Source organism: Salminus brasiliensis, chromosome 3, assembly GCF_030463535.1.
Source record: "Salminus brasiliensis chromosome 3, fSalBra1.hap2, whole genome shotgun sequence".
NCBI classification, from domain to species: domain Eukaryota; kingdom Metazoa; phylum Chordata; class Actinopteri; order Characiformes; family Bryconidae; genus Salminus; species Salminus brasiliensis.
In genome coordinates this window covers 33,262,237-33,279,921 of record NC_132880.1, presented here as the reverse complement: position 1 = coordinate 33,279,921, position 17,685 = coordinate 33,262,237, and positions in this window count along the sequence as shown.

Here is a 17,685-nt window from a genome sequence, read left to right as displayed (position 1 = left end):
GTGGGTCAGGCCGCCTATTCTGCTTAGCAACCAATGAGCATCAGCCAAACAAGAGCTGCCCACTTCCATACACAAATACAAGCACACAAGTTCGTATTCCTACCCTTGTGGGGTATTTATGTATCACTGCAGATAAACATGGATATTTCACACTGCAAACCTAACTCTGTCCATTCTGTGCAATATATTTTTTTAATATTTCTACATAGAGTTAAATACATGGCCACACACATACTGTATACAAACACACGCCAACACTACCATTATAAACATGTAAAGAAAAGAAGAGATGATTTGATACACAGTCTTTCCTCTTTACATTAAGCTGATAGTTCTGAGATGGGATGAAATGTTACCAGACAGCAAACATATTGCACCACACATTGCAGCCTCTCATAGGGGTTCATATGTCCATATGGTGACAGATGGTTCAGAGGTGAAAAGTCATCCCCTTTCTCAGTATTATGCCCTATAATACCCATAAATACCCATAAATATGCACACATACGCACACACTTTCTATCTCTTTGTCTCTGTCACACACCATACGTTAGCTGTACTTTCATTAAAAGGTTTACAATATCATACTATTTAGCCAAGTCTGTTAAAATATAAATGTTGCTTAGACAAAAAACACTATCGATATGACACATATGCAACAAAGTACAGTAAAGACAGTACACACCATGGGTGCCTGATTATGTAAAAAAGTAGTGTGTCAAAAAATCTCCTCCTGTTTTCTCCTTAAGATCAAGATGCAAAAACACAACACTGCTCTACACTGAACTACACCGCTCCCTAATAAAAGCTAGCTTGTAGCTATTGTGCCTACATTACACCACATTGTTTCCTTCATCATATAGTGCCAACATCTCAAACAAAGTTAGGCTACAGGAGATGAACAGTAGTGGAACTAACCTTCACCTGACCTGAGGAGCAGCGCAGCCCGCTGGTTGTATAGTCAAAGATAAGAGAGAAAGGGAGGTATCAGTGGTACTCACTCACAATTTTCTCTCTCTCTTTCTCACTCTGTCTGTGTCTCATACAGAACTAGAGGAATACTCTACTCTTCACCACAGGATTTACTGTATTTAAAAACTTGATTTTTAAAAACATTAAATTGAGAAACAGAAACCACCTAGCAACCTAAACTTAAGCATGCTCCCTAAATTGGCATAAAATATTTATGGACTATTTGTATCTTACCTCTGTTTACTTAAGTTTATATTTTAGCATCGTTAGCTTCAAATTCAAAACATTCCCAGGCATGCAACTGAAAAAGACTGGGTTGGGGAACAGTCTAGTTCCAACCTAATCAAAGGTTTAACATGCTCCACTTGCTCTGTGGCTCAATAGCCCATGATTTAAGTCATGTTAAGTCATTTATTTATTTATTAGCACAACATGTTAGGACATACGAGTATTCATATGCTTGTAGAGAAGCATATATAGTTTTCATTTACACTGGGATACCACTAATATACAAAGGATACAGAGCACAAAGAGTATATGAGACTCTGTACATGGGATTATATGGGACTCTACTATGTAGAAAATACATTAGTCAAAAAGATAAATCCGGGGTGGCATGGTGGTGGTGCAGGTAGTATGTGTGTTGCAAAGCTCCAGGTAGTGCTGGGCAATATGACCTCAAATCAGTATCACAATTAATTCGACCTTAACCTCAATTACGATTAAAGAAAGATTATATAAGCTAATTGAGTTGCTCCAATGGCTCAGTGTTTCAAGTTTTCCTCCATGTTGCTTTCACGTCACAGCATGGATGGGTCAGAGGGAAAATGATTAGGCCCAACCAAAAATAAAAGAAATGAGATTAGAATAACAAATGTATTAACAGAATAAAAAATATATATCGACATGGGCAAGTTTCTGTTCATTTTCAATTAATTGCTCAACCCTAATTCCAGGTGTCAGGGGTTAAGGATTTGATGCTTGATCCTGTGTCTGCTTGGGTTTCCTCTGGGTACTCTGGGTTCCTCCCACCTCTCAAAAAACACACCTGGTAGGAGAACTGGCTATGCTATATTCCACCTATGTATGAAAAGAAAGATGTGTGCAGGAACCGTCAATTAACCAGTTGCCCTGTCCAAAGATTTTCCTGTTTTTTGCCCAATGATTACCCAGGAGGAAGCACATAACATGAATGGAAGGATATGTCTGAAATTAATATATCCAAAGTGTTTCAGACAACAGTTGATGTTACCATGTTTGATCAAGAGTTGGACTGGCACGATTACAAAGAGAGAATATTTGGATGTAATACATTCTGGCTACTCAGGCAGTGTTCAAGGGCAGGATGTCATGTCTGAATTAAATGTTTTTATTAAATGCTGCCTGCTAAGGTACTTTTATCTTGCCAATTTGTGAAGGCACTGCAGATGTATCCTTCGCTGCCTTACATATCCTATGAACTTCTGCATTAGTTATTTACAATTATTTGCCTTAATATTTCTGACAAGAAATTGTCGGTATAATAGCCATATTTTGGCTTTTTATGTCTATTGATTTTAATTACTTACTCATCTAGCTGACTGTAGTTGTCAGTATCCTGGTAATATCATTACCTATTGCTGCCTCTTAATATCAGCATACTGTAAACCAGTGTTTCTTAACTGGTAGGGGTAAAGAGAGTTCTTACCGTGATAATAAAGTGGCTTAGAGACTGTGTCCATAAAAGTAATGTAATACATAATAAAGTGACAGAGTGACAGAGATATTGGAGATGAATTCACAGCTCCACAATGTGATCAGTAGCCTGATAGCCTAGGGGGAGAAACTCTTTTTTAGCCTATTCCTCATTTTTAACTGAATGCTGCATTACTACCTGCCAGATGGCAGAATGGCAAACAGAACATGTGCTGAGTGACTGGTAGACCTGATTTTGTGGATTTTTCTTAGGCATTGTGACTGATAGATGTCCTGCAAGACTGAGGGTTTTCTGCCTATGATGAATTCTGCTGTCTTCACTACTTTACTGAAAGGCCTGGCTGTCACAGACAGTCCAGCTGCCATTTATAGACAGTGATGCAGCCCACAAGAATGCTCTATATGGTGCATCTCTAGAAGTTAGTGAATGTCAGAAGGCAAACCTCTTCAGACTTCCAAACTTCTTGAGCTTTTGCAGAGAGAAGAGATGCTGATGGGAAGATCTCACTGCTGTGCTGGCATGCAGGGACCAGGTGAGGTCACCCAGGACGCGTAAACTGAGGAACATAACACTGCAGACTCATTCCACTTTAGCTTTATTGCTAAAAGCAGAAGAATGACCTCTCATCTTCCTCAGTTTCCAGTAATCTACAATCATCTCTTTTGTTTTGCTGGTTTTGAGACAGAGTGTCATACTGTAGCACCACTCTAACAGAGCACTGACTTCATCTGTATAGGAAGGTTGTGTCATCAGTAAAAGATGATGTTGGATTTGGGCTTGACTAGATAGTCATGTGTCAGCAGGGAGCACAGTAGACGGCTAAGCACAGCTCCCTGGGAAGCACCTATGTTCAGAGTCAGAGTGGATGAGAAGTGGTTTTCTACCCTCACCACCTGGGGTCTGCCCACCAGGAAGTCTGGAATCCAGTTGCAGAGATGTGTTTGGACCTAAGTCTGTGAGTTTGTCAGGGTCTGACTGTGTTAAATTCTGAGCTTTCTATCAACAGCATTCTCACATATGTTCATATTCTCACATATTTGTTTTTGCTCAAGAGAGTGAGGACAGAGTGCATTGATAGGAAAATGATGTTCTCTGGAGATGAATTAGAGCAGTATGTAAATTAGTGGGAGCAATGGAGGGTTTGTTGTGGCTGGAAGTGCAGAATAGAGATGAGATGAGAAATGAGCTTTGAGCAGCCGATCTTGATGTTAGTGCAACAGGATAGTAGTCATTTAGGCACACAATAGCAGATGTCTTGGGAACTGGAACAACAGGGGTTTTCTCAAAGCATGTGAATCACTGACTGTCAGGGAGTGGTTGGCACACTATCTAGGGACTCACCTGGGTACACCATCAGGACCAGGTGCCCTGCGTGGGTTAACTGCCTTAAAGGATCTGACCACATCAGATGACCCCAAAGCACAGTATGGTTGGTTGGTTCTCTAATGGTTCTCTGCTGGTCCACTACACACAAGCTATAAACACAAGCTACAAACACTGTCACCTCCATGTACACACACATATACATGGTCAAGAGGTTTTCCTGACAAGTATTGCGAACAAAGATACCGCTGGTGTAAAAGCCCTGATTGCTTTTAGGCATTTTAAGATCTTAATCTTTTGTTTTATCCTAAACTACATAAAATAATAATATCATAGTGTCATTATACCACAGTTCAGTGTTACATACAACAGACATAAAATGATGTTGAAATGATGTTAGATTAAATATGCTTCTGGAGACCCACTACTGTTTTTCAACTGTTCAGTTCACCAGTACACTGATCCAACTCATTATCTGGCTTTTTCTGAGCTTGAATAGGTGAAGTAATGCATAAAATAATGTTAGCATGTGCAAGGCAGTGTTTTCCTAGGTGCAGGTTTCAGAAACAACCAAAAGCGGTTCTTTAATAACTTCACTCAAATTAACCTTTTGAAGCACCTTCATGTTCAAGATCATGAGCTAACAGAGCAAAACTTTATGCCTTACATTCTGCTAACTTTTTCTAATAAAAATGACATTTTGAGGCAATCAGTGTACTTATCTTTCTAAAGGCTGGTGGTACTGAGATTGGGACTTGAAAGGGCAGCAAATGAATCCAGTGAACAGTTTAGGCAAAACAGACCATAACAGCTTATCTTACTAATAAAGCTCCCTTTCTTATTAAAGAATAGTGCTCCTCAGTGCAATCAAGCGGTGTGAGAGTTTTAACAAAATGACCCCAATAATGACCCTGGACAAATGATGTGCAGATGAGAGAAGCTCCAATTAAACTGATAGTAGATGTTTACATTTTAAGTCACATGACATCCTTTCAAGAAAAATAAAAACATCCTCAGCATGTTCATCAGTGATTATGTGATGCCAAATCCTAATTAGACAGTTACATAGCAAACACTACATATAATCAGCAATGTCCATAAAAAAAAAACATTTCTTTGAAGAAGCCAAACTCATTTGGGTTCCAAGGGTTTGTTCTAAGGCTGCTGTGTCTGTAATATATTATTAAGAAATCACCATGAAGCAACTGCTTATTTATCTAATCTGCAACATTGTAATTATTTGAGAAAGCAGAGAGATGAGGCTGTATGGTGTGACATTAATTTTAGCATGAATGTCTGTGTTTACATGATTAGTTGCTTAATTCTTAGCACTTTTATCCATCTTAAATTTTATGGCAAAACAAGGCAAGTTTGTTTGTATAGCACGTGTGCTTTACATAAAAATAGAAAAATACAAAGACATAAAGAAAAGAAAGCATTAACACATTCCTGGGATCTAACATCCCTGAAAGGCTTTTGCAAGAATAGTTACAATTAAAAGAAAATACAAAGAAATACAATTGTGATTTTACTCAAGTCATTTTCAGCACCATTAGGGGGGAAGAACACTAAATGTAACTGCTTTCACCCACAGGATGGCAAACATAACTGCAATAAATAACTATAATAATTTTACTTCAGTGTAAAACCAGCCTTAAAAACTGTTAATTAATCCTTGGGTACCTGTTATGAAAGGCCCCAAAGTTTCGCAACGCAACTAAACATGGGGCACCACCAAACAAGCCAAACAGGTCAGCAACAAATTTGTGGAGAAGTACAGATCACGGATGGGTTATAGAAAAATAACTTTGATCATTCCACAGAGCATCATTAAATTCATCATTACAAAGTGGAAAAATACACCACCACAACAAGCCTGCCAAGAAATGGCTGGTCAACAAAACTCTCAGGCCAGAAAGGCATTAAACAGAGAGGCAAGAAAGAGACCTGGAGCTGGAAAAGTCCACAGTGGAGATTGGAGTATCTTGAAAAAAAAAAACATTGTTTAAAGAAAACACATTTGGAGTAGTATGTTTGGTAGCATCATGTTTTTCAATGTCAGGGACTGGGGAACTGGTCAGAACTGAATGAACGATAGATAATGATAAATACAGGGAAAATTAGGGGGAAAAGGAAAACCTGTTTCAGACTTCCAGAGATTTGAGACTGGGACACAGGTTCATCTTCCAGCAGGACAATGACCCTAAGCATACTGCTGAAGTAACATTTGAGTGGTTTAAGAGGAAACATTTCAGTGTCTTAGATTGGCGTAATCAAAGCCCAGACTTCAATCCAACTGAGAATCTGTGGTATGACTTAAGAATTGCTGTACAACAAAAGAGTTTACAACAAAAAAAAGTTATGCCTTGTAGAATGGGCAAAAATCCAAGTTGATAGATGGCAGATTTATAGAGACACCAAGAGACTTGCTGCAGAAAGGTAGCTCTACAAAGTATGGACTTTGGGGGGAGGTTGTTTGTTTGTTTAACAATAAAAAAATGTTGCAGTTTTAAAGTGATAGGCATGGTCAAATTAAATGATACAAACACCCAAGAAATCCATTTTAATTCCAGCTTGTAAGGCAACAAAATAGAAAGAATGCAAGGGTCCAAACTTTTGCAAAGGCACTGTGCAGTAGGCTTATATCATATCAAGCTGTGTTAAGCTGTTTGAAACTGTCACTTTAAAGTCAGCATGAATTAGAAATCAAAAAGCATTTTCCTTTCGAACCGTGACATATTTCTAAATGAAATATAGGGACTCACAGCTAGCCAAGCCTTTAAGGCGTGTGATGGGAGGTGGGAGAGGGAGGTAAAACTTTTGTAAAAAGAAAAATATTGAATAGTAACAATTGATTACTATTATTTTGGCCCTTAGACCAATGTATTTATTTATTGTATTGTAATGTATTTATCAATTTTATATAAATGATACACTAGCAATGTTAAAAAGGTCATTTTTTATATTAAATTGACTTTAAACCAAAGTTAATTAATAATTAAAAAAACATTAACATTGTTCTCAGACATCTACTGATGTTGTACTTTAGATTGTTTGCTATCTAATGGTTTTGTTTCAGTTAAATGACAAAAAAAAAAACTTTTCACAATGGAACAGACTATGCCACAATAAAACTTAAAACCTAGGATTAGATCATACACCCAAAGGGAACTTCATCTTTCTGTAAGAGTTTGAGTTGTATAACATCATAGGTCAGAGCTAAAGAAGCAGTCGTTATGGGCAGTGGTTCTTGGCCTGCACTCCAGCTTCTAATGCAGCCGTTAAAGTGCTCTATCAAAAAGCACTCTGGGTGGCGAAAGTGAGGTAAATCAAATTAATGTCTGACCCATCCCCAAGTGCAAGGCTGTAATTTTACATATCCGCTGATCAGACTGCACTGTCTACACAGGCTAATTACCACAATTTGTCTTCAGTGCAGTTTCTCTGCCATTGCATTGTGTGTGGGTAAAGTCAGTTTGTGAGCACCTCCAAACTCCATTGCTGTCTCATTTTCTGACCATTCATTCAGCCAAACTAACTAAAAATGGTTTGTGAGTGTTATTAAAAAACATGAACAACAATTGTCATTTGTCCTTCAAGAAAATCGAGAAATGGTGGGTATAGCCTATTTAAGGGCTAAGATTGATTGCTAAAAAATGTAATGGTCCAGGGAAGCACAAAAATGAGCATGTTTATTTAGAGGCTTCCTCTGCTCTAGCTACCAATGACAGTCGTGTTACACCTACATAATAGTTTTCAATTGTGGGGGATAAACATTATGACAACAGCCAAAATAAACCAGTCAACTCTGGACTCACGACTCAAAATGTTCCAACCAAATGTAGAAATATGACTCAAAAATCAGTCTAGGCAAAGGCCTAAAAAAACATAAACATGACTCAAAATTATATATTCCAACATGACTCAAAGCAGAGTTGACAAATTAGGTCATACTTTCATCAGATATAATTACTTACCAGATTAAAGGAGATGAAGGAAAAATATTCAGTGCCTTTTCCTGTTTACAACTTCAAGTTTGTCTAGCAGTCACAAATTGTTCTTGTATACTGTACAAACAATATATAGGCAAAACATTACATCCAAAGTGGATGTTGTGATTTAGTGATGTTACTATGGAAATATACAGTAGGCTTATATCAAGTGGATGCTATTTGACTGTCATTTTAAAGTCAACATAAATTATAAATCCTTTGTGGTGGGTGGTGGGAGGGGGAGGTAAAACATTAGATATTATTAGTTACTATTATTTTTGGCCCACCTGCTAATGCATGGTGACCTAAAACCATAATCTACTTCAGATTTCCAATGGAAAGTTCAGGTTTCCCTATGTGTTATTGAGGTCAGAATGCAGTAGATGGAGCACCATCAATCCAGAGAACACAGGCTCACTGCTCCACAGCTCAGTGCTGGGGGGATTTACACCCCTGTAGCCCACACCTGGCATTAGACATGGTGCCAATAGGTTCATGTTTATCTGTTCCAGAGGGTCCTATTCTATTGGTAGTACTTCTCCACAGGGACTAGACAAGCTGTGTGTGTGCATTCACATACATATCAGGCAAATACTGGCCAGTAGCTTCATGTAATCTTCACATCAAAATATTTGATATGATTTTAAGTGAGCATGATCATTGGTGCAAGACAGGCTGGTTTAAGTATTCCTAAAACTGCTGATCTTCTGGTCTTTTTTTTCACAACAGTCTCTAGAGTTTACTCAGAATGGCAGAATGAGAAAAAAAATATCTATTGGTCATTCTGCAGATAGCACTGTCTTATTGTTGACAGAAAGGTTACAGTAACTCAGCTGCGATAAACAGATAATTGTGGTGAACAAGTCTAACCTTGAGGAAGATGGGCTACAATAGTAGAAAACCACATTGGGTTCCATTTCTATCAGCCAAGAACAGAAAGTTGAGGCTGCAGTGGGCATCGGCTCACCCAAACCAAACTGGATAAACATAGCCTGGTCATCAAGCCTCAATTTCTCAATTTTAATTTCTCAAGAGGCACACAGATGGTAGAATCAGAATTTGACACCAAAAGCTGGAATCTATGGAACCAACAAAACTTTAGGAACATATGGCAAAACACTGTGAGGCCGTCATAAAGAGAAGTCCACCAGAGCAGAAACCTACAACATGCTGACACACACAGGGTTTTACTTGAAACAGGGTTCTTCAAAGGTTCTTTAACAAAGACAGTGGTTCTAGATAGAATCGTGACAACTTAAAGAACCATTGGAATATTTAATGGCTTAATACTTTGTCTTGTAAAAGGGTTCTTCACATTGGTAGAAAACTCTTTGTAGATGGTTCTTCATAGAACCTTGTAAAAATGATTCGTTATAGCATTAAAATGTGGTTCACTATGAGCATGTTTACATCTGCCATTAAGATGTGTTTTTGGTGATCGGATCACGTTCATACTTCACTTTTCCACATGAAAAGCCAGGTGTACAGCCCCAAGACGCATTGGGATAAGATTATAATAGGATCACTCAAATCATATTCAGAGGTGGTCGTGTAAATGCAATGCATTATCTATGAACAGATTCAGTCAGTAATTATTACTGTAGGTCTCTTTCTTTTCCTTGCGCTGCCTGTGTGTGTGTGTGTGCGTACTTACCGAGTGGATAAGAGTACTGAGTTTGCCCCTTGTGGTTTAAATAGTCCTTGGCATTTTCTAATAGAGTTGTTATAGGAATGCAAGAACCACATACTGTTCCACCGCGTTGTAGAACCTCCGTGGCTCCTCTAAACTTTTCTCCTCTAAACTCTGGGTCTCCCAGAGAAAGAAAGTTTTAAACCGTTGTTTACAGGTATTTATGTCCCTGATAATGTTTTTTTTATGCGGGAAAGTAAAATCTAACGTGCTCACACTGGAGACGCATTTTAATGACAAGTGCAAACAGAATCCAGTCAAATTAGTAGATCCAGATACTATCTGGATACAAAACGCATGTTTGTGTCAGGTGTACACAGGCTCTATCATTCCACTGCCATCGTTATAGTGAACAAAAACCTTTTTCCTTAGGTTACTGTAACAGTTTTTGGCTAGGATGCCATTTTAATACATTTACATAAAAAGTAAACATATTAAAAAAGCTCTTGGTTTGATGTGTATCAATGTAAGAATAAAACATTTGAGCAGCCATAAAACATATCTGTCTCATCTTTAGATTCAGACAGCTGAAGTAATTAGATAACAAAAAGGAATTTTGCTTCCACTTACTCCAGACTCTGGGGGATTTGTTTAATTCTCCACTTAGTCCCTGTGGAAGAGTGTAGTCTTATCAGGCACTTTCAAATTCATTAGAGTTTAACACATACGCATAGAAATCAATCAAGGCTCTTTAGGTGATCCAGGCTAGACATAAAGTCTTTCTTTTTTAAATTGAAAAAGAGCGAAGTTATCAGATTACTCTGATGAGCCAACCTAAAGCATATATCACTTAAAGCATGTGTGTAATGAAGAAGGTGCTGAAGGAAGCCTGATAACCCACAGTACCCAGATTAGACACAAAAGGTTATAAATCATGAGTATTCTATGATGTATTTAAAAATGTTTAGGCTATAGGAATGTGTCTTCAAATACTTCAAATACTCTGCATTATGTGTATAGTTATTAGGGATAGGCTGATGCAAAACCTCTTAGCTAATAACAATAACTGATAATTAACATATTTGTGTGCCCAATAATCATCAACTAATAATTTAAAACTGTTTGTTATTAGAGAGATTTAGTTTATAATCCATATATGAAGTGCAATGTGGATTTTAATATAATTATTTTTACTTTATGATGGTGCTCCATACAATAAATATAGGATGAGATGGAAATCTAATCCTCACAGCAATGCTCCGATATCTAGCAGAAAGCCTTTGCTGGACAGTAGAGACAATTACTCCAACAAATGCAGGATCAACGGGAGAAACAATAAATGAGCATAAATGAACGTTTCCCAATACTTTTGTCAATATAGTGTATATGCAATAGAGTAGAAAAATACAGAAATGTCTTTACCAGTGACTACACATAGGTCAGTGCATGTACAGGCTAAACACAGGGCACTAAATTACTGATCAATATCATGTTCTCTAATTCCAAAATCAGACTAGCAAAAATACAATTGAGCCTTGGGCATCATGTCTCCACTACACTTGAACTACAACAAGAGCTATATGTAAAAGAAAATACTGAAATAACTGAAACAAAATGACAAACAGAAATAAAAAATCTCTTTAATAAAATGCATTCATTCATTGGTTTAAAACAGATGTCTGGGTCAATTAAAAACATAGACCCAGACATACACACACACATCTGTGAAGCTATGTCTGTGCTCTACCTCCATCTGGAGAAGCTGAGTGAGTACATGCTGAATTAGCACTTTCGGTTATTGTATTCTGTCTGAGAGCAAGGACATGTGCGCTCTCCGTGGTGCTGAACCGCATGGAAAGAGTGAAAAGAGTACAGAACCAGAAGCCTTATCTGTGCAGACAGGACCTCATTAAAATCTGCTGACCATAAACAAAAAAACAAGCTGTTGTGAGATGTGCTCATAGGTGCAATATACAGTAGGTGCTGTTAATATGATGTAACTAGTTCTGTCACTACTGATATGTAAGTAATTGTGTCACACTAATTATTGTAAAGATTAATAGAGTAAGGTATAAGGTATAAAAAATAGCCAATCAATAAAAAATGGACAAAACTGAACAACCCTGTTCATGCGCTACTTCATTTGACATGTTTTTCTGAACTGATGAAGAACACTGGTTTTGCTCATCTGATCTCTTCATTTACTTGTTTTTTTCTTGGTGTGAATGCAAGGAATGTGTATAAATAATATATGAGAGCATTCTCCTTCTCCTTCCTTTATCTAAGAATAACAATAGGATATATCCCACAGGGGTCTTGGAGACAGTGAGAATGTCATTATGCTGTTGTTTTCTGACCTGACTTGACATTTAAACCCATTTCTGGCGAGCAAACAGCAGCACTCAATTTAAAGACTTCACTCTATATACTGGAGCAAGGGCAGACTAAGCAGGGCATCCATTTGCCAACACAGCAAACCCAAAAGCAGCCATGTGTGTCCAGCAGCATTCTACACCTCCAATCTCTCTTCTGCACATGGCAAAAGACTAACAGATCAGGAAGAGAGAGCGAGAGAGAGAGAGAGAGAGAAAGAGAAAGAGAACCTCCCAGGCAATGTTGAGTCAACTTGGGTTTAACACTGCAAATACAAGTTAGAAAAGCATGCACTACAAGCTCAGGTCAAGAGGCTTAATTTAAATAATATACTAAATGAGCTACATTATTAAATGTAGTTTATGTGCACATTGTGTAAAGAAAAGCATATAGTTGATGTCATACAAAAAAACATGTATCTTCAAAATGACAACTTTACAGGAGAAGGAAAAAAAATGTGACTTTCAATGGAAGTCTATGATATCTATAAAATATTTTATTCCAATCCATTCATCACAAAATTATGCCACATTGTAAAGAACAACTGTCAGATTTACATTATGTCAAAATGTGAACAATAACAAAAATGGTTTTTGTAGTCTTAGGAATCAAAAATATGTATAGTACCAGTCAAACACTCCTGATTGAACTGAAAACATTTAAACATCTTAAAACATTTGATCCAAGTTTGATTTTTGTTTTCAAAAAGGAGACAACAGGGACACATTGGTATCCACCGTAGTATCCCCCTGTCGTAGAATGTCATGGATGGCATTCATTGTAAGTTGAACTGAAAGGAGATGATTTGGTTATATTAAAGCTATTAAGGCTATATATATATATATATATATATATATATATATATATATATATATATATATATATATGAATAAATATTTATGCATTAATGTACCTTAGCATACTGTACTTGCATGGTTTGAGAAGTAATTTTTTTAGTCTCACACATACACATTTCCACAGTCCTCCAACAGGCCCACTTGAAACCCCCCCCAGCCACAACATCCTAACTATGGTGGAAACCCATATGGTGATGTGTCCCCAGTGTCCTCTTTTTTGAAAACAAAAATATGGCAACGCTAGCATTTGGACTAAATGTTTTTAAGATGATAGTTAGCACACATTCAACCAGGGTTGTGTTTTTTATATTAACATTAAATTGTTAACAATTAAATTTTATGTGTGCAAGTGTAAAAGCTACCATGCAATATCTATTTATTCATGGCTACATAATTGTTATTGTTTTCCTTGCTTGTTTTTTCACCAAATCACAATGAATTATAATCACAGACAATGACTGGTAAGCACACAAACTGACATTAGTACATTTGTCACTTATGTGCAATAACAGCACTGGTAATAAAAGCACTCAATATAAGTGCTCTGAATCAGTGGGCTCTTTGTGCTGAAACACAACAGCCCCATGATTAATTACTGTATTACTCAGCAGTGTGTTCACCACTAAATCAAGCAGTCAGGAGCTTATTCTGATTAGCACATTAAACAAATAAATAAATACACAATAAGAAAAAAAACAACCAGAAACAACCAGATAAAGCCACCAAAGCGTGAGAGCAGCCCAGTGGTGGTCTATGGTGCCACTGCTGTTTTTCTCCACATGACGTGTGAGGGGATGATATGTGACAGCTTTCTGCAATGGAGGGAGTGACCTTTTGTTTTCATTTGATGAAGAGTGAGTGTCATGTCACATGTGCCAGCAAGAAATATGACAGCTTTCCTACAACTGAGAGACCCTTTGTTTACCTCTTCCTGCACAAATCCCAATGGGGGAATTGGGAAGCTAATGATTTCCCATGAAACCAGGCCAAATTCAGACTAGAATGGTATATATGTGCACACTGAGTGCACAAAAACCAGGCCTCAGAAACAGATGAAATCAGCTCACCCTGAGCAGAATCAGTGTTTTAGCGATTCCATTCTTGCATTTTAGCCCCAAACATAATGCTTCTAAACCACAGAGGACAAATTGAATAGACACTGATTACAAAGGCTGCATTCAAATCTATTGTGCTGATATAGTATGTTTAGAAAGCTATTAAACATCACAGCTGTGTTTGTATTGATCCAGGACATGGCCAAACACACACAAGCGCTGGAATTATATTGTTTGTGAATTGGTAAATTGTGTTCCAGAAACACAGCTTTCAGATAGTCCATGATTATTTACCATATAAATAAACACAAGACTACCTATGCTAGTACCTACAGTATCAGAGCAACTGGTCCTGGTTATCTGTACCTGTACCTGTACATACTTAATTACATTTATGTGTTTAGTGGAAAAAAATATGGTATTCTTTATTTGCTACATTTTAGAAAAAATTAGCTAGCAATTTCCCACTTCCTCAGTGTATACCATAAATAAACATTTCAGCAGTATATTTTAATGCTACATGAGTACTCAAAATAAGCTGCATTAGAATGCATGTACTGTGATTGACTGGCGACCTGACCAGGAGATATCCTAACCTTGTGCCCTACCATTCTGGGTAGGCTCTGGAACTAACACAAAACTGACCAGGAAGACCAGGAAGAAGCGAGAAAGAAGATTAATTTATTTGTGTAGTGGCAGCTCCTGAGATGCACAGCATATGTCAGACACTCCTTTAATGAAACATGAGACATGCTGTTGAGGCAAAGTTTTTTAGGAGTTTGGATAAGTGGAAAATGCTTCTATTCATTTTTATTCATTCCTGGTGTTGCTTTTCAAAACTGTTTAGAGCCCCAATATATTCACTATATATATATCACCACATCCTGTAATTATAAGCCTTCAGTTGTCATATTGTATCGGAATATCATAGTTTGCATACTGTTGTCTGCTGAGCTGTCCAAAACATCCTTTATAAACTCACACATTTAGACACACTCCTCCTCCTGTAGAGAAACCCTGCTGATGTGGGCCCCCTATGCGGCACGCATGGCCGGAGGGAATCTACACAAGAGAGGCTAGGCCCTGGGGTGCAGCACTCTCAGTGCAGCTCACTAATGAGCCTCTTCCACACAGCTGAGTCAATCATTAAACCCTGATTGGCACTCCCTTCAGGCCTACAGCTCTACAGCTCTCAGGGCCTGTCTCTGAAATAGGCCCGGTTCCACTTTTAATGACCCCAATATTAACTGCTAATGTAGCCCCCCACCATCTTTCTTGTTTCCCCTCGAATCGCTCGGCGTGTGGCAACAAAGGAGGAAAAGATGCTTTGTCCTCTTGTATGTCCAACACTCTGGCCTCCGTTTTTTCTAATCAGTATGGATAATTAAACCAACGCAGCAACAGTGAGCCCATCAATATGTATGAGTTATAAAGGTTGTGCTCTCACTTTCCTTTGAGTTGGCTGCAATTACAAATTCATGTAAACTGTTTGCACTGCTTTGAAAAAGGGAAATGCAAATTAATATTTAATGGTAGTTACACAACTGTGGTTTTAAACAGAGGCAATTACAGTTTAAATGTGGAGATCCACTTTTTAAAGGCATCTGGATACAAATGACATTTTAAAGTCCATCGGAATGCATCTAAGAGAAATGTCCAAAAAAAGGATTGTGAAATTTAACAAGATATTTTCGGAGGAAGTCATATTGTCAAGTTACAATGACATAAATGCTCAGCTAACAAGCAAACAAGCCTTCCTCTTACCCAAAGCAGATCATAAGTAAACTGCAGATTGGTCCAAATGTCAGATTCAGTTCTGTAACCAAATTTCTCTATTAGTTAAGAGCAATATTTGTCAATAGGAGAATGTCAACTGAGAAGGAAAGCATGGTTTTATGTACGCTTCTATCCACCTCCTCTACAACTTTATGGAACTGCAGCTCCATATGTCACTGCTTCACACCTAACATCTTGGGCAAGCCACCATGCTGCATCTTAAACTCTTCTAATTGGCTCCCAAATCAATTCAGAGGCCCATAGAGTGTATAGCTCCATATAGAACAGCCCATGTTTATAACACTCACTCCTTCCCAGCTTGCATGAGGGATTTTAATGGTTGTGATGCAGTCAGGTATTCTCAAAGCATCATTAAAACAACTGCTGTTAACCCAAGACCCTAAAGTACCACAAGACACATTTAAACAGAAAGCATTTAAACATAAAAACATTAAAGTAACAGAGCCTGGGCCTACAGAACTGTTATTTATGTTATTTATAACCATGTCACTAGGGGTGGGCAATGTGACAATATTTTATCATATTGCAAATGATTTTGAAAGCGTGATACACAAAATACTTTTTAACGTATGTTGGATTATTAGCATTGCAGATTATCAGTGCTCAAAAAACACTGACAAACTGCACATTTCAGTGTTTAATAGTCCTGTTAAATTGGATGAAGTTGTACTGAACTCTAAGCTGAATGTAAATGTCTATTGATTGTAATCCTAGACCTGACACTAACCTGTAACCTTACATTTTTAATGGTTTTTAAGGTTAGGGTTAAGATTAGGGTTATGGGGTTACATTCAATAGACAATAATTTACATTCAACTAAGAGTTCAGTTGCATTTATTAGATGTTAACAGTTGAATGTTAGCTAAATGTCAGGTGAGCATCCATAAAGCATCTATAATAGACACCCAAGTAAAGGTATGCTACCAGTATTTAAACAGTCGTTTTTAAGAATCTGATGCTACTGGTGCATTTTGTCAACATGTAAAAATATACTCATAAATATTGTGTATTGTATCTTTAAATATCATGATAATATTTTTACCATATCACTTACCGTTACTGTGTAAAAGACCATTACAGCACAGATTGTACAGTACTGCTTGTGCTAGAACAGGAAATGAACTAGGGGCTCACTGTCGAAGTATACAAGTATACCAACAGCTTCCTGTACCTATAATCTGATGAGCTGTGCATTGCTGCCATCTTGTGTTTACAGTAAAGTTTGCAGTCTTGTGAGCAGTAAAACATCATTAAAGGTATAAATGTCCATGTGTGTGGACACCCCTTTTAATGAATGCATTCAGCTTCTTTAAGTTGCAGCCATTGCTGACACAGATGTATATACACATACAGCTCGTATAGTCTGTAGAGAAGTACTACCAATAGAATAGGACCCTCTGGAGCAGATGAACATGAACCTATTGGCACCATGTCTAATGCCAGGTGTGGGCTAAAAAGCCCCCCAACATTGAGCTATGGATGAGTGGAACTGTGTTCTCTGGAATGATGGTTCTCCATCTACTGTGTTGGAGAGTTGGGGATAAGGTGGGGAGGTGATCATCAAACTTAATTGTCTACTCTCTGATGGAAAGCCAGAAAGTTACTTTTTTGTAACATTGCAGGCCCAGTGGAACTTTGAAGTTGTGTGTCATTCTGTAACATGGTAACATTAAGGACTCCAGGGCTACAGCGGATTCATTAGTAACAAAAATAAATGGATTAAATTGTTTTGCCAGTCATATCAATCTTTCTATCTCTCTTTAATTGTTTCTTGTAAAATCATGATTTGTTTAAAGGGTTTTTCCTGCTTTTGTTGGAAGAACTCTGTACTGTAGAGAAACTTTCCTGTACTGTAAAGGAAAGTATTTCTTTGTCCTGTATCTGTGTTTTCACTTTAGTTAACTCTTTTCTCATCCTTTCCCTTTGTAGCTGTAGTTGAAATATTTCTACTAGATTTTCAGCATTAATGTGAGGACTTAACTGCATTCAT